The 16,682-nt window shown below is 43.3% G+C and overlaps 1 long non-coding RNA gene and 1 pseudogene across 1 annotated transcript; both read left to right on the top strand.

Moving 5' to 3' along the window:
- The first annotated feature begins 1,822 nt into the window (after window positions 1-1,822).
- On the top strand, window positions 1,823-3,121 carry LOC141020934 (uncharacterized). Its single transcript, XR_012180927.1, has 2 exons — window positions 1,823-2,523; window positions 2,601-3,121. It is a non-coding gene; the product is annotated as an uncharacterized lncRNA (long non-coding RNA).
- A 496-nt stretch (window positions 3,122-3,617) lies between these two features.
- Window positions 3,618-16,682, top strand: part of LOC109757133 (UDP-glycosyltransferase 73C4-like) — a 39,270-nt pseudogene continuing 26,205 nt past the window's right edge.

Genomic DNA, 16,682 nt, shown 5'->3' with positions numbered 1-16,682 from the left:
CTGGAATTACATGCAAGCTGTTTGTACAGAGTAGAATATCTGAATGTAGAATGTAAATACCTGCAGAAATATGACACATCCATTTATATAGGTGGCTTTTGTTTCATCAGTGAGCTTGTTGGCCAATGCCTGCGCTGCTGCTATAATGTCATTAACGACATACCTTGCCCAGTTCCAATTATGTATGTCATCCAAATTCTTGAGCGCCATAAAATACCTCGGACATATATTGTCCAACAAAGTTTGTGGCGCAAGGAATTTGGTCATCACAAGTAGAATGAATGCAGTCTTGAAGGCAGCAACTTCATCATCCGACATTGGTGCTTCATGTTTCTTGCTTAGAATATCAGTTAGTACAGTTCTCGTGATTTTTTTAAACTCCGGGACGTTCAGTCGGATGCATATTATATTTTTGATGTGATTAATTTCTTCCATGGAAGGAATTCGCAACTCCTTTCCCGTGAATGGGATACCCAGAACTTTGTGAACATCACCATCAGTGAAGTAGAGAAGAGATCCATCACCCATTCTAATTGCTATATCTTCAGTGGATACCCTAGATAGAAGGTTGTGACTAAATTCACGAGAGTTTGTGATTTCTGGTAGTTTCAAAATTCCATCAAACTTCATCTCCCTGACTAAGCGTTTCTTTTCATCGTTAAAATCGTTCACGATGGACGAAATTGAAATGGGTGTGCATCTAGAAATCGACGCTACATATTTTACGGGAAGTGATGACGACCTGACCGGTGGCTCCATGAAGTCGTCATCGTGGTCTGCAGCTGCAGCCATATTGCCACGACCAACCCCAAGAATTTTCTTTCTTCTTGCGGTAGCACACCTCTGTAACCTAGGCATGAATATACCTATAAATGGAAAAGAAATATGTAAATTGCTATAGCTGTGATGGAGAAAAACGACCACAGTCGGCGACCACGAAGGTGACACTGGCTACCATGGCCAAGCTAAACGAAGGGGGGACGTCACCTGGGTATGCTCGTCTGAAGATTAACGATGGACCGATGATGATCTGGGTATGCTTTTGGGGAAGACTGACAAAGGAGAGGTCAAATCAGCCGGGTGTGCGCATGTAGGAAATGAATCAGGGAGAGTGGATCACGTATAGGTATGTAATGCATGCCGGATGCTTTGATTTCCTCCCGCTTTAATTCCTCGGCCAAATTATGGCAGTGCATGAGCCCCTTTTTTTGGTAAGCAATCAAATTAGAGTGCAACTTTTATTCTTGGAAACGGCCGAATTAAATAGCATCAGAATAATGCGAAACATTATGATATGTACTAATTTATCCGCATGCAATATTTTTGAAAGGTGTGAATCATGACTGGCTAATTTTTAATATTATGGAAAGCAATCAAATTAGAGTGCAACTTTTATTTTTGGAAACGGTCGAATTAAATAGCATCAGAATAATGCGAAACATTATGATAGGTATTAATTTATCCGCATGCAATATTTTTGAAAACCCGTCCAAATTCGTGTGCTTGCCAATGTATTTAATGATTTTAACGGGTTGTGGGTTGGGCAGTTGTAAACCCGATATATCTCGATAGGATGATGAGTTGATCTAACGGCTGATGCCCTAGGTGCCCAAGCACCTAGGTGCCCCAGTTAATTTACCTATATATATATATATATATATTATTTTATATAATAAAGCACGGATTGACTTTGTTGAGTTCACCGTCATCTTTCTTTTTTGAGTTGGCTTTGCCTAAGAAAATATGTTTCTGTCCAGGATTAACAAAGAAACGTTTCCTCCTGCCGTCCGTACGACACCCGTCTCCAAAGTCCAAACCAAACACAAGTCCTCCTTCCCCCGCCGTCTTTTATGCCAACGAATCCTACCCTCCTCTTGAAACAGGCCCGCACAAATCCTTCCTCCCACGCATGTTCGCTGCCGCTGCCGCTGCCGCCAGCACCGGCCACCTCGCCCCAGGCACGGGACAGATCTAGGAATCAGGAGGGGATGGACAGAGTATAGCGAACAGGCCGACGGGGATGTGCTCTCTCCTCCCGCTACCAAGGCCCGTGGGCAGGGCGCTCGACCTCTAGACGACGCCGGCGATAATCAAGGACGGATGTGCATCCTGGCATCTCAACTCAAGATGCGGCCCGCCCAGCCCCTCCACCGGCTCAAGATCCGGGGCCCTCTGCGCTGCTCCTCGACGCCCCACCCACATAGAGCGCTAAATCTAGCAAAACAGCCCCGCCGCGTTGCCGCTCCCATCTCCCTGCATCTTCCCGAGATGGTCCGGTTGGGCACTGCCCCATCGACCAAGCGTGTGCTGTCCACAGAAGCCGGCTCCTCCACCCAAGCCTTCCTCCGCAAGGTCGTCTGAACCGATCGTGATAATCATGCATGTTTTCCCCACTAATTTAATTCGAATTCAGTTGTCCGTCTCCATCTCCAAACGGAGTAGAGCCGTCCAGCACACAACGTGATTTGCAGATCCAAGGAGGAGGGTGAGGAAGCCGCCGGCGGATAGGTTGAACATTGCAGGGTACGAGCATGCTAGCCGCCCGTCTCGACGTTATAGGATCTGATAATCTTCTTCTTTTGGTTTTCTTATGTCCGCAGCGGCACTATGGTGGATTGGAATCATGCCATGAAGTAGAAGAAGAGGAGGTCTGTTCGCCATCAAGCCAACCTTTCACTGCTGCACCACCTCTTGCAACAGTTCCCGGCCCCCGCTGCCTCTTCCGCACACGTCGGTCTATCCCCTTGAATCAGCGTACCTGCTTTGTTTTCTTAAGAAAAAGACTGATTCATCTACAACTTGGATCAGAGCAAATTATTTGTCTATGAACCGGAGAAGAGGATCCAGCGATGGATGCTTTCAGATTTGGCTTCGACCCAAACTGGCCGCAGGCTTTCAAGTCTTGGGGCTCGGCTCGGTAGATCGAGATCGAGAGAGGAGTGACCTGGGAGAGCAGTCAGACGGCACGACAGTGATGTCTAGGTGACACAAGTGTGATGGCGGCTGGGCATTGTTCGCATTGACCCGAAGGCAAGCGATCGCTCAGCTGTTAAATCACCGTTTGTCTCAGCACCATTATATTTTTGTGACTTTCTCTGTTTGTCTCATGATTTTGATCCATTCATAACTAGTAGTAGTACACTTTATCTTCCGTTTCATGTGCTTTATTTATGGGTGGAAGGGTTTGGATGACCGATAAATGGTAGCCGCGGGCCTGCTCCCTATTCAGGTCAATGGACTCACCAATACACACGAAGTGAATCTGGGACAACCGAGGAGAGAAAACAGAGTAACCTCTTTCAGTCCACACCGAGTTAACTGAACAAGAGAGAACAGAGGAGAGAAGAGGCAACGAATGCCAAACTTCCATTCTACTTCTCCTGCAACAAATGATGGTTTATATATTTATATTACATGGAAATAACCGGCTCTTAACAGAACTCTCTACAATCTTGTTGAGCTGGCCCCTCCCTCCATGCTTTGCCATTGCTATTGTCTCCCTACATCGCCGTCTACGTCTCTGACCGTGCGCCAATACATGGAGACCCAGTCCTTCGAGCACACACTAGCCCTGACCTGCGCGTCCCGTCGTTGCCCGGGCTCCATGCCTCGCAGCCATGGAGGTCATATCCTCAAAGCGCCGGCCCGACCCCAACCTGCGTGGACACTGCTCAAAATATCATCTTAGCGACTGGTCTAATAAAGCAATGATCATTGGCTCTCTCTGGTGAAAATTTCCCTTTGATCAGCTAAAACACGAGTCAAACGACTGCTAGCAGTCTATCATAATATTATCTTCTCTAAACTCATATGCCTTCCATGTATAGTATGCCGATGATATATGTCAATGGTAGCAACCGTGAACTTGTACAATTTTCAATGTGCGTTTTATTTAGATTCATGACCTCTGAACATAATCGTAACTTGTATTTTGATGATGCTCAGCTCCATTACCATTTGTCGGAAAACTTCAAATCAATGATGGGGAATACAATTTTCTATGATAGTTGGGACTAATCCGTTTTCTTCTGATGTGCAATTCAAGTTGATGCCATAGTTCGGTAGCTCGAATTGAAGTAGTGTTCATTTGTTAAGGAGATGAAACCTTAGCTCTTACACTAGCTCACGTACACATCAAAACATTAAGTGGTAAATAGCTTACATACACCAGTCAATTATGCATTGTACCTTCAGATTCTGAGATAAAGAGAATCTCTAGCTATATATCTATGTCTTTACGCGCGAAGCACGAAATCATGGGTGGGCGAAGCACCAGGATGTCTGTCAATGACTATGCCATCGGGAAGAAGCCCAGCTCTCTTGACTCGCCGGTCCTAACGTAGAGAAGCAAGACACACCACCTTGCTAAGGACGCCCGCCTCACACCAATGTGGGCAAACATACCCTCCTAGGCAGAATTGGGATGCCCGCTTCACTCCGATGCGTGCTCGAGTGGTCCCTAGGCCAATCGCTGGGTGGAGGAGGAGTATGAGGCTGAGGGCGATATCGGCGCCTGGTCGGTGGCTTGACCTTCTCAAATGCATTTGGCATCCTGTACGCCACGCCCTCACCGAGGCTGCTGCACCTTGCCACCGTGTTGGGCCTTCATGGTGATGGTGGACAGCCGGACTTCCTGGTGGGGTTGAGGCGGATCCGATATTAGGCAATGAGACACACGTTGCACGTGGATGTACGTGATGTAGGGCATGAACCCGAACACACTAAGGAAGTAAAACACATATAGTTCCTGTCTTTTTCCTTTTCACTGCTTTGACAACATTATTTTTTGAGAACTGACAACATTTTACCATGGTATCACCTGATGCAACGCACGAGCAATTTTCCTAGTAAAACAAAAAAGCCCACAACAGGCAGGCGGGACCTACACAGGACACGGGCTGCCGCGCGCGACGCCAGCGACTGCGAGCGAGCCGAACAAGCTGCGTGGATCTTTCTTCTCAAAAGAAAAAAGCTGCATGAATCTTAAACGGAAAATAAAATCCGACAGCCCTAGACTTAGATATTAAAGCGGCTCACTAAGGAAAGTCCTATCGGGCCTCAATGCTTCACGAGGGACAACAAAAGACGCACGGGCGAATGGGCTGACAAGTAGATACCAAACGCACGGGTCTCGCTCGAAAAAACGACAAGATCAATTTTTTGATGACATTTAAAGTGAACAGATGGCAGAATGAAAAAAGGTTCTTGAATTTAGGAAAGACAAGTAAAAGAAAAAAAAAGGGAAAGTCAAATGAAAAATAAAAAGAAATGAAATAAATGGAAAATAGAAAATATAAATAAATAACATCCTTCACTAGAACATGAAAAACAAATAAGCAAACAGCCCCCCAACTGTTCGGCTCTCCAATTTATACAACGCAGGCCAAAATAAGAATAAACAAATTTAAACGGCTAATCACGCAGCGAAAATTGCCCAAGGAAAGATGCATGCACGAAAGGGCAGACGCGCGGGACAAAACAACCCACAATCAAGATTTGTACAACATTTAAGACAAACAGATCGAACGATCAGAAACTTATATAAGACATTGCCAGATGTCATGTCGATGAGAATTAGCAAATCCCATTAAATAAAGTCCATGAATTTAAAACATATTAGTAAAGAAGGAAAAAAAATCTAATCGAGAAAAGTATATTTTTCCTCGCGAGAACAAACTCCAATTCACGAGCAAAAAAAAAACTCCGATTCTAAAGTGCAGTGGCTTGAAATGAAAAGGGGAATCGTAGCCCATAGCCCACATGACCCACACCACCGAGCGCTGACACAGAGTCAACGGGCACAGCGCGAACGAGATGCAAAGGCACACTAGCACGCGCGCGAGACACAACAACGACAAAAAAAAAAAGAAACAGATTTGCACGAATCTTGCAGCCTCTAATCCTATGGTGGACAACTTAGATGTAACATAGCTAAAAAACATCTAGATGTGAATTAGTCAATCTGAATTTTGAAATCCGTCTATGTTACATCTAGATGTGAGATAATATCTCACATCTAAGTATGATGTCATGTATTTTGTAATCCTCCCTGCTGGACTTTCTTGTTGTTTGTTTGTTTTTTTAGCCTTTTTCGCTTTTGTTTTCTGTACAAGTCTAGATATGACGTAGTTATGTCACATCTCATCTGATCTCCATTATGTTTGTGGTCTATTTTTTTGTTCCAATTTTTTTTCTTGTTGCTGCCTTGTTTGTGGGAGGTTAGATGTGACATCCTTGAAAAACATCTGAAGATGAATTAGACAAACTGTTTGTTTTTACCTCGAAACCGTAGAACAACATGTACAAAAAGAAAGCAAAAAAGGCTTTCTCTTAAAGCCTAAACAACATCAGTTTTTTCCAACGTGAGGAAAACAATGAGCAAGGAGACTAGTCTACAGGGCAGAGTTGATCCGTTGCTCTAAGATTCCAATAATGGAGAAAGTCGCTCCAGAAATGGACTTCTCTTCCCTAGATTGATTGATGCCAACATTTTACCTGCAGAAGCTTGACCATATCAAGTGATCTTTGAATCGTACATGCGTCCAGAGATGGACACGAGAATTCCGTTGAATCTTCATGCACAAATAATGATTCAGGCAAGACACGCACATCATTGGCACAATCACTCAATTGGCTATGGATTGACAAGCAAGTAGAGTAGAACCATATGTTGCAAGATCAGCATCTCGAGCAGCCAAAAGTCAGGATACCGAATGCGGCACGAAGCAACTAGGGTTAATCTTTGGCTCGAACATGCCGTCCAAGAAAGTTCTACGGCTGTCACAGTTACATTGAATCTTCCATATGGGAATAATCCAGGCAAGCCAAGCTGCATCACTGGCAAAATTCAACTCGCTATGAACATCGAGTGTGGCAGGCAGTCACGGGGGTTGATCTGAGCCATCCATTTCTCAATCCGACCGCTCGGACACCGCCTTTCCCACGGTTCAGAACCGAAGAAGCTTCATCCACCAGATCATGACCGACGTGTCAGCATGTGCGGCTGTCATCGGGTGCTATAGTACACTACAGTTGCCATTGCATTGCTTCCAACAGATTGTGGTATATTCAAGGTGCCACTTCCGCTGCCACAGCCAATGCTGGCCATGACCCCCGCCCGCAGTGGCGATGGTCGGGTGACATCGCAAGGGAGCTCAGCATCCCGAGGCTCGCCTTTATTGGATTTTGTGGCTTCTCGTCCCTGGTCAGGTACAACCATGAGAGGCAAATTTTTAGTCGTTAATTTTGTATTGTACGTATGTTTGCTGCCATAGTTAAGTGCTTTGCTTCAACTGTAAGGGGAAATTAGTGTAAAATGCTTCCAGAGAGAAAAGAAAGTGAACATATAAAAGGCTACATTCGAAAGGAAAAAAGCTACTAGTACTACTCTATGTAACAAAAGATGTAATTTGCACTGCATAAGGAATTACACATGACAAATGTTTTCATGGGCAATTTTTAGGCATGTTGCAAACTTGCGGTTGGTTGATGTTTGTCGAAGAAGTATGCACCTCTATGTGTTTTAAACAACTAAAACCATATTGCAGGCACATCACTTTTCAGACCAATGTATTTGATCATGTCAAAGATGAAAATGAGCTCATCACGATCACGGGGTTCCCTACATCACTAGAGTTGACGAAGACTAAATCCCCTGGAGGCCTTTCCATTCCGGGTGCGGACCAAATCCATGGAATGATCCTTGAAGAGGTGCTGAGATGCGATGGTGAGGTCATTAACAGCTTTCAGGAGCTTGAGGCATTGTACATCGAATCGTTTGAGCAGATGACAGGAAAGAAGGCCCGGACAAGTGGGCCAATGTGTCTCTGCCACCGAAACAACAACACAGTGGCCGCAAGAGGAATCAAGACATCAACGGATGAGGCACATTAATTGCTTGCAATGCCTTGATTCAATGAAGCCAGGCTCAGTGGTCTTTGTCAGCTTTGGCAGCCTTGCTTGCACTACACCTAAACAGTTTGTTGAGCTGGGACTGGGACTTGAAGCCTCGCTGAAACTGTTTATTTGGGTGATTAAAGCAGGAGGTAAGCTTCCAGAAGTCGAGGAATGACTCGCGGATGGGTTCGAGGAGTGCGTCAAAGACAGAGGTCTGATCATAAGGGGCTGGGCGCCACAAGTGCTGATCCTGTGGCACCAAGCCATTGGAGGATTTGTGGCGCACTGTGGGTGGAACTCAACAATAGAGGGCATTTTTGCAACTGTGCCCATGATCACATGGCCACACTTTGCGGAGTAGTTTGTGAATGAGAAGCTGGTGGTGGATGTGCTGAAAAACGGGGAGGAGGTTGGAGTGCAAGGAGTTACACAGTGGGGAAGTGAAAACCAAGAGGTTATGGTTACAAGAGATGTCCTGGAGACGGTGAAGGAAATATGCCCTAGAGGCAATAATAAAGTTATTATTTATTTCCTTATATCATGATAAATGTTTATTATTCATGCTAGAATTGTATTAACCGGAAACTTAGTACATGTGTGAATACATAGACAAACATAGTGTCACTAGTATGCCTCTACTTGACTAGCTCGTTAATCGAAGATGGTTGAGTTTCCTAGCCATGGACATGAGTTGTCATTTGATTAACGGGATCACATCATTAGGAGAATGATGTGATTGACTTGACCCATTCCGTTAGCTTAGCACTTGATCGTTTAGTATTCTGCTATTGCTTTCTTCATGACTTATACATGTTCCTATACTATGAGATTATGCAACTCCCGTTTACCGGAGGAACACTTTGTGTGCTACCAAACGTCACAACGTAACTGGGTGATTATAAAGGTGCTCTACAGGTGTCTCCAAAGGTACTTGTTGGGTTGGCGTATTTCGAGATTAGGATTTGTCACTCCGATTGTCGGAGAGGTATCTCTGGGCCCACTCGGTAATGCACATCACTATAAGCCTTGCAAGCATTGCAACTAATGAGTTAGTTGCGGGATGATGTATTACGGAACGAGTAAAGAGACTTGCCGGTAACGAGATTGAACTAGGTATTGAGATACCGACGATCAAATCTCGGCAAGTAACATACCAATGACAAAGGGAACAACGTATGTTGTTATGTGGTTTGGCCGATAAAGATCTTTGTAGAATATGTGGGAGCCAATATGAGCATCCAGGTTCCGCTATTGGTTATTGACCGGAGACATGTCTCGGTCATGTCTACATAGTTCTCGAACCCGTAGGGTCCGCACGCTTAACGTTCGATGACGGTTATATTATGAGTTTATGTGTTTTGATGTACCGAAGAAAGTTCGGAGTCCCGGATGTGATCACGGACATGACGAGGAGTCTCAAAATGTTCGAGACATGAAGATTGATATATTGGACGACTATATTCGGACACCGGAATGGTTCCGGGGGGTTATCGGATATATACCGGAGTACCGGGGGGTTACCGGAACCCCCCGGGGGTTATTGGGCCTCATGGGCCCAAGTGGTGGAAGAGGAGAGGCGGGCAAGAGGTGGCGCGCGGCCCCCCTTGCCCCAATCCGAATTGGGAAAGGGAAGGGGGCGGCGGCCCGCCTTCTCCTTCCTTCTCTCCACCTCCTCCTTCCCCCTTCTCCTAGTTGGAATAGGAAAGGGGGGCAAAACCTACTTGGAGTAGGATTTCCCCCCCTTGGGCGCGCCTCCTCCCCTTGGCCAGCCCCCTCTTCCTCCCCCCCTTTATATACGGAGGAGGGGGCACCCCATAGACACAACAATTGATCTCTTGATCTCTTAGCCGTGTGCGGTGCCCCCCTCCACCATAATCCACCTCGATAATATCGTAGCGGAGCTTAGGCGAAGCCCTGCGTTGGTAGAACATCATCATCGTCACCACGCCGTCGTGCTGACGGAACTCTCCCTCAAAGCTCGGCTGGATCGGAGTTTGAGGGACGTCATCGAGTTGAACGTGTGCAGAACTCGGAGGTGCCATGCGTTCGGTACTTGATCGGTCGGATCGTGAAGACGTACGACTACATCAACTGCGTTGTGCTAATGCTTCCGCTTTCGGTCTACAAGGGTACGTGGACACACTCTCCCCTCTCATTGCTATGCATCACCATGATCTTGCGTGTGCGTAGGAAATTTTTGAAATTACTACGTTCCCCAACAGTGGCATCAGAGTCAGGTTTTATGCGTAGATGTTATATGCACGAGTAGAACACAAGTGAGTTGTGGGCGATACAAGTCATATTGCTTACCAGCATGTCATACTTTGGTTCGGCGGTATTGTTGGATGAAGCGGCCCGGACCGACATTACGCGTACGCTTACGTGAGACTGGTTCTACCGACGTGCTTTGCACACACGTGGCTGGCGGGTGTCAGTTTCTCCAACTTTAGTTGAACCGAGTGTGGCTACGCCCGCTCCTTGAGAAGGTTAAAACAGCACTAACTTGACGAACTATCATTGTGGTTTTGATGCGTAGGTAAGAACGGTTCTTGCTCAGCCCATAGCAGCCACGTAAAACTTGCAACAACAAAGTAGAGGACGTCTAACTTGTTTTTACAGGGCATGTTGTGATGTGATATGGTCAAGACATGATGCTATATTTTATTGTATGAGATGATCATGTTTTGTAACCGAGTTATCGGCAACTGGCAGGAGCCATATGGTTGTCGCTTTATTGTATGCAATGCAATCGCCCTGTAATGCTTTACTTTATCACTAAACAGTAGCGATAGTCGTAGAAGCATAAGTTGGCGAGACGACAACGATGCTACGATGGAGATCAAGGTGTCGCGCCGGTGACGATGGTGGTCATGACGGTGCTTCGGAGATGGAGATCACAAGCACAAGATGATGATGGCCATATCATATCACTTATATTGATTGCATGTGGTGTTTATCTTTTATGCATCTTATCTTTCTTTGATTGACGGTAGCATTATAAGATGATCTCTCACTAAATTTCAAGGTATAAGTGTTCTCCCTAAGTATGCACCGTTGCGAAAGTTCTTCGTGCTGAGACACCACGTGATGATCGGGTGTGATAGGCTCTACGTTCAAATACAATGGGTGCAAAACAGTTGCACACGCGGAATACCCAGGTTAAACTTGGCGAGCCTAGCATATGCAGATATGGCCTCGGAACACTGAGACGAAAGGTCGGGCGTGAATCATATAGTAGATATGATCAACATAGTGATGTTCACCATTGAAACTAATCCATCTCACGTGATGATCGGACATGGTTTAGTTGATTTGGATCACGTGATCACCTAGATGATTAGAGGGATGTCTATCTAAGTGGGAGTTCTTAAGTAATATGATTAATTGAACTTTAATTTATCATGAACTTAGTCCTGTTCGTATTAGCATATCTATGTTGTAGATCAATAGCTCAAGTTTAGCTCCTCTGTTTTATTTTGATATGTTCCTAGAGAAAACTAAGTTGAAAGATGTTAGTAGCAATGATGCGGATTGGATCCGTGATCTGAGGATTTTCCTCATTGCTGCACAGAAGAATTATGTCCTTGATGCACCGCTAGGTGAAAGAACTATTGCAGGAGCAGATGCAGATGTTATGAACGTTTTGGCAAAGCTCGGTATGATGACTACTTGATAGTTTAAGTGCACCATGTTTTACGGCTTAGAACCGGGACTTCAAAAATGTTTTGAACGCCACGGAGCATATAAGATGTTCCAAGAGTTGAAATTGGTATTTCATACTCATGCCCGTGTCGAGAGGTATGAGACCTCTGACATTACTTTGCCTACAAGATGGAGGAGAATAACTCAACCAGTGAGCATGTGCTCAGATTGTCTGAGTACTACAATCACTTGAACCAAGTGGGAGTTAATCTTCCAGATAAGATAGTGATTGACAGATTTCTCTAGTCACTATCACCAAGTTACTAGAACTTCGTGATGAACTATATTATGCAAGGGATAACGGAAACGATTCCCAAGCTCTTCGTGATGCTGAAATCGACGAAGGTAGAAATCAAGAAAAAACATCAAGTTTTGATGGTTGACAAGACCACTAGTTTCAAGAAAAGGGCAAAGGGAAGAAGGGGAACTTCAAGAAGAACGGCAAGCAAGTTGCTGCTCAAGTGAAGAAGCCCAAGTCTGGACCTAAGCCTGAGACTAAGTGCTTCTACTGCAAAGGGACTGGTCACTGGAAGCGGAACTGCCCCAAGTATTTGGCGGATAAGAAGGATGGCAAAGTGAACAAAGGTATATTTGATATACATGTTATTGATGTGTACTTCACTAGTGTTTATAGCAACCCCGCGGTATTTGATACTAGTTCAGTTGCTAAAGAGTAGTAACTCGAAACGGGAGTTGCATAATGAACAGAAACTAGTTAAGGATGAAGTGACGATGTGTATTGGAAGTGGTTCCAAGATTGATATGATCATCATCGCACACTCCCTATACTTTCAGGATTAGTGTTGAACCTAAATAAGTGTTATTTGGTGTTTGCGTTGAGCATGAATATGATTTGATCATGTTTATTGCAATACGGTTATTCATTTAAGTTAGAGAATAATTGTTGTTCTGTTTACATGAATAAAACCTTATATGGTTACACACCCAATGAAAATGGTTCGTTGGATCTCGATCGTAGTGATACACATATTCATAATATTGAAGCCAAAAGATGCAAAGTTAATAATGATAGTGCAACTTATTTGTGGCACTGCCGTTTAGGTCATATTGGTGTAAAGCGCATGAAGAAACTCCATGCTGATGGGCTTTTGGAATCACTTGATTACGAATCACTTGATGCTTGCGAACCATGCCTCTTGGGCAAGATGACTAAAACGCTGTTCTCCGGAACAATGGAGCGAGCAACAGATTTGTTGGAAATCATACATACTGATATATGTGGTCCGATGAATATTGAGGCTCGCGGCAGGTATCGTTATTTTCTGACCTTCACAGATGATTTGAGCAGTGATACGTCTCCAACGTATCTATAATTTATGAAGTATTCATGCTATTATATTATCCATCTTGGATGTTTTATGGGCTTTACTATGCACTTTTATATTACTTTTGGGACCAACCTATTGACCCAGAGCCCAGTGCCAGTTTCTGTTTTTTTCCCTTGTTTCAGTGTTTCGCAGAAAAGGAATATCAAACGGAGTTCAAACGGAATGAAACCTTCGGAAAAGTTATTTTTGGAAAGAAAGCAATACAGGAGACTTGGAGTGCACGTCAGGGGATCAACGAGGAGAGCACGAGGCAGGGGGCGCGCCCTCCACCCTCGTGGGCCCCTCGTGGCTCCCCTTACCGACTTCTTTCACATATATATTCCCATATACCCTAAAACCTTCGGGGAACAGAATAGAGCGAGAGTTCCGCCGCCGCAAGCCTCTGTAGCCACCAAAAACCAATCGGGACCCTGTTCCGGCACCCTGCCGGAGGCGGGTTCCATCAACGGTGGCCATCTTCATCATCCCAGCGCTCTCCATGACGAGGAGGGAGTAGTTCACCCTCGGGGCTGAGGGTATGTACCAGTAGCTATGTGTTTGATCTCTCATGTTCTTGATTTGGCACGATCTTGATGTATCGCGAACTTTGCTATTATAGTTGGACCTTATGATGTTTCTCCCTCTCTACTCTCTTGTAATGGGTTGAGTTTTCCCTTTGAAGTTATCTTATCGGATTGAGTCTTGAGAACACTTGATGTATGTCTTGCGTGGGATAACCGTGGTGACAATGGGTTATTCTATTGATTCACTTGATGTATGTTTTGGTGATCAACTTGCGGGTTCCGCCCATGAACCTATGCATAGGGGTTGGCACATATTTTCGTCTTGACTCTCCGGTAGAAACTTTGGGGCACTCTTTGAGGTTCTATGTGTTGGTTGAATAGATGAATCTGAGATTGTGTGCTGCATATCGTATAATCATACCCACGGATACTTGAGGTGACATTGGAGTATCTAGATGACATTAGGGTTTTGGTTGATGTGTGTCTTAAGGTGTTATTTTACTACGAACTCTAGGGCTGTTTGTGACACTTATAGGAATAGCCCAATGGATTGATCGGAAAGAATAACTTTGAGGTGGTTTCGTACCCTGCCATAATCTCTTCGTTTGTTCTCCGCTATTAGTGACTTTGGATTGACTCTTTGTTGCATGTTGAGGGATAGTTATATGATCCAATTATGTTATTATTGTTGAGAGAACTTACACTAGTGAAAGTATGAACCCTAGGCCTTGTTTCCTAGCATTGCAATACCGTTCGTGCTCACTTTTATTATTAGTTACCTTGCTGTTTTTATATTTTCAGATTACAAAAACCTATATCTACCATCTATATTGCACTTGTATCACCATCTCTTCGCCGAACTAGTGCACCTATACAATTTACCATTGTATTGGGTGTGTTGTGGACACAAGAGACTCTTTGTTATTTGGTTGCAGGGTTGTTTGAGAGAGACCATCTTCATCCTACGCCTCCCACGGATTGATAAACCTTAGGTCATCCACTTGAGGGAAATTTGCTACTGTCCTACAAACCTCTGCACTTGGAGGCCCAACAACGTCTACGAGAAGAAGGTTGTGTAGTAGACATCAAGCAGTTTCTGGCGCCGTTGCCGGGGAGGTGAGTGCTTGAAGGTATATCTTTAGATCTTGCAATCGAATCTTTTTGTTTCTTGTTTTAGCACTAGTTTAGTTTATAAAATAAAACTACAAAAAAATGGAATTAAGTTTGTCTCATATGCTGCATCTTTTTAATGTCTTTCGTGAAAATGATGGGAAGGAAAATTGTGCTCAAGTACTAGAAGAAGAATTACATAAAATGCTTGGCATAAAATATGTGAATGATGAGCATGATTGCAATGTTGTTAGTATGAATTCTTTGAATACCCATGATGCTAATGATATGCAAAGCCACAAGCTTGGGATGCTATGTTTGATGAAGATGATATGGTTAGTCCCCCAAGTTTTGATGCGCAAATTTATTATGATGAAAGCATGCCTCCTATTTATGATGATTATTGTGATGACACGTATGCTCTAAAGAATAAAGATAACCATGAAACTTGTCATTATGATTTAATTTTCAATTGGATTATGCTTCACATGATAATTATTTTGTTGAGTTTGCTCCCACTACTATTCCGAATGAGAAGAATTTTGCTTATGTGAAGAGTAATAAATTTTCTATGCTTGTGGGTCATGAAAAGAATGCTTTAGGTGCTGGTTATATTGTTGAATTCATTCATGATGCTACTGAAAATTGTTATGAGGGAGGAATTTATGCTTGTAGGAATTGCAATAATATCAAGTTTCCTCTCTATGTGCTTAAAGTTTTGAAGTTATGCTTGTTTTGCCTTCCTATGCTAGTTGATTATTGTTCCCATAAGTTGTTTGCTCACAAAATCCCTATGCATAGGAAGTGGGTTAGACTTAAATGTGCTAGTCATATTCTTCATGATGCTCTCTTTATGTTTCAATTCTTATCTTTTATGTGAGCATCATTGAAATCATCATGCCTAGCTAGGGGCGTTAAACGTTAGCGCTTGTTGGGAGGCAACCCAATTTTATTTTAGTTTCTTGATTTTTGGTTCTGTTTAAGAATTAAACCATCTAGCTTCTGTTTAGATGTGGTTTTGTGTTTTAATTAGTGTTTGTGCCAAGTAGAACCTTTGGGAAGACTTGGGTGAAGTCTTTATGATCATGCTGTAAAAAACAGAAACTTTAGCGCTCACGAGATTAGCTAAAACTTTTTACTGGAGAGTGCTATTTAGTTGATTCTTTTTGAAGATGATTACTAGACAAATCCCTCAGGTCCACCAATTTATTTTAGAATTTTTGGAGTTCCAGAAGTATACGTTTAATACAGATTACTACAGACTGTTCTGTTTTTGACATATTCTGTTTTTCCTGTGTTGTTTGCTTATTTTGATGAATCTATGGCTAGTAAAATAGTTTATAAACCATAGATAAGTTGGAATACAGTAGGTTTAACACCAATATAAATAAAGAATGAGTTCATTACAGTACCTTGAAGTGGTGTTTTGTTTTCTTTCGCTAACGGAGCTCACGAGATTTTCTGTTAAATTTTGTGTTGTGAAGTTTTCAAGTTTTGGGTAAAGATTCGATGGACTATGGAATAAGGAGTGGCAAGAGCCAAAGCTTGGGGATGCCCAAGGAACCCCAAGGTAATATTCAATGACAACCAAGAGCCTAAGCTTGGGGATGCCCCAGATGGCATCCCCTCTTTCGTCTTCGTTCATCGGTAACTTTACTTGGAGCTATATTTTTATTCACCACATGATATGTGTTTTGCTTGGAGCGCCATTTTATTTTCTTTAGCTTTGCTTGCTGTTTGAATAAAATACCAAGATCTGAAATTCTTAAATGAGAAAGAATCTTCACATAGCTACATAATTATTTAACTACTCATTGATCTTCACTTATATCTTTTTGGAGTAGTTTGTCATTTACTCGTGTGCTTCACTTATATCCTATGAGTAAATGGCTGAATGATTTGAATGTCATAAATCTGAAATTATATATGCTTCTTATGATTATCCCATGGGGAGTAATGCCTTCACATATAATAAGTAGAGGTGGTAATTTTTTTGAAGGTTAGCAAACATTGATTGGTCACTTGAACAATTCATGAAAGAATATTGAAGGAAGAGAGATTTCACATATAAATATACTATCTTGGACATCTTCTATGATTGTGAGCCCCATTAATTATTTTC

Source organism: Aegilops tauschii, chromosome 3, assembly GCF_002575655.3.
Source record: "Aegilops tauschii subsp. strangulata cultivar AL8/78 chromosome 3, Aet v6.0, whole genome shotgun sequence".
Lineage (NCBI taxonomy): Eukaryota > Viridiplantae > Streptophyta > Magnoliopsida > Poales > Poaceae > Aegilops > Aegilops tauschii.
The sequence above is the reverse complement of the archived record's forward strand: the minus strand, read 5'-3'. Positions and strand labels throughout refer to the sequence as shown.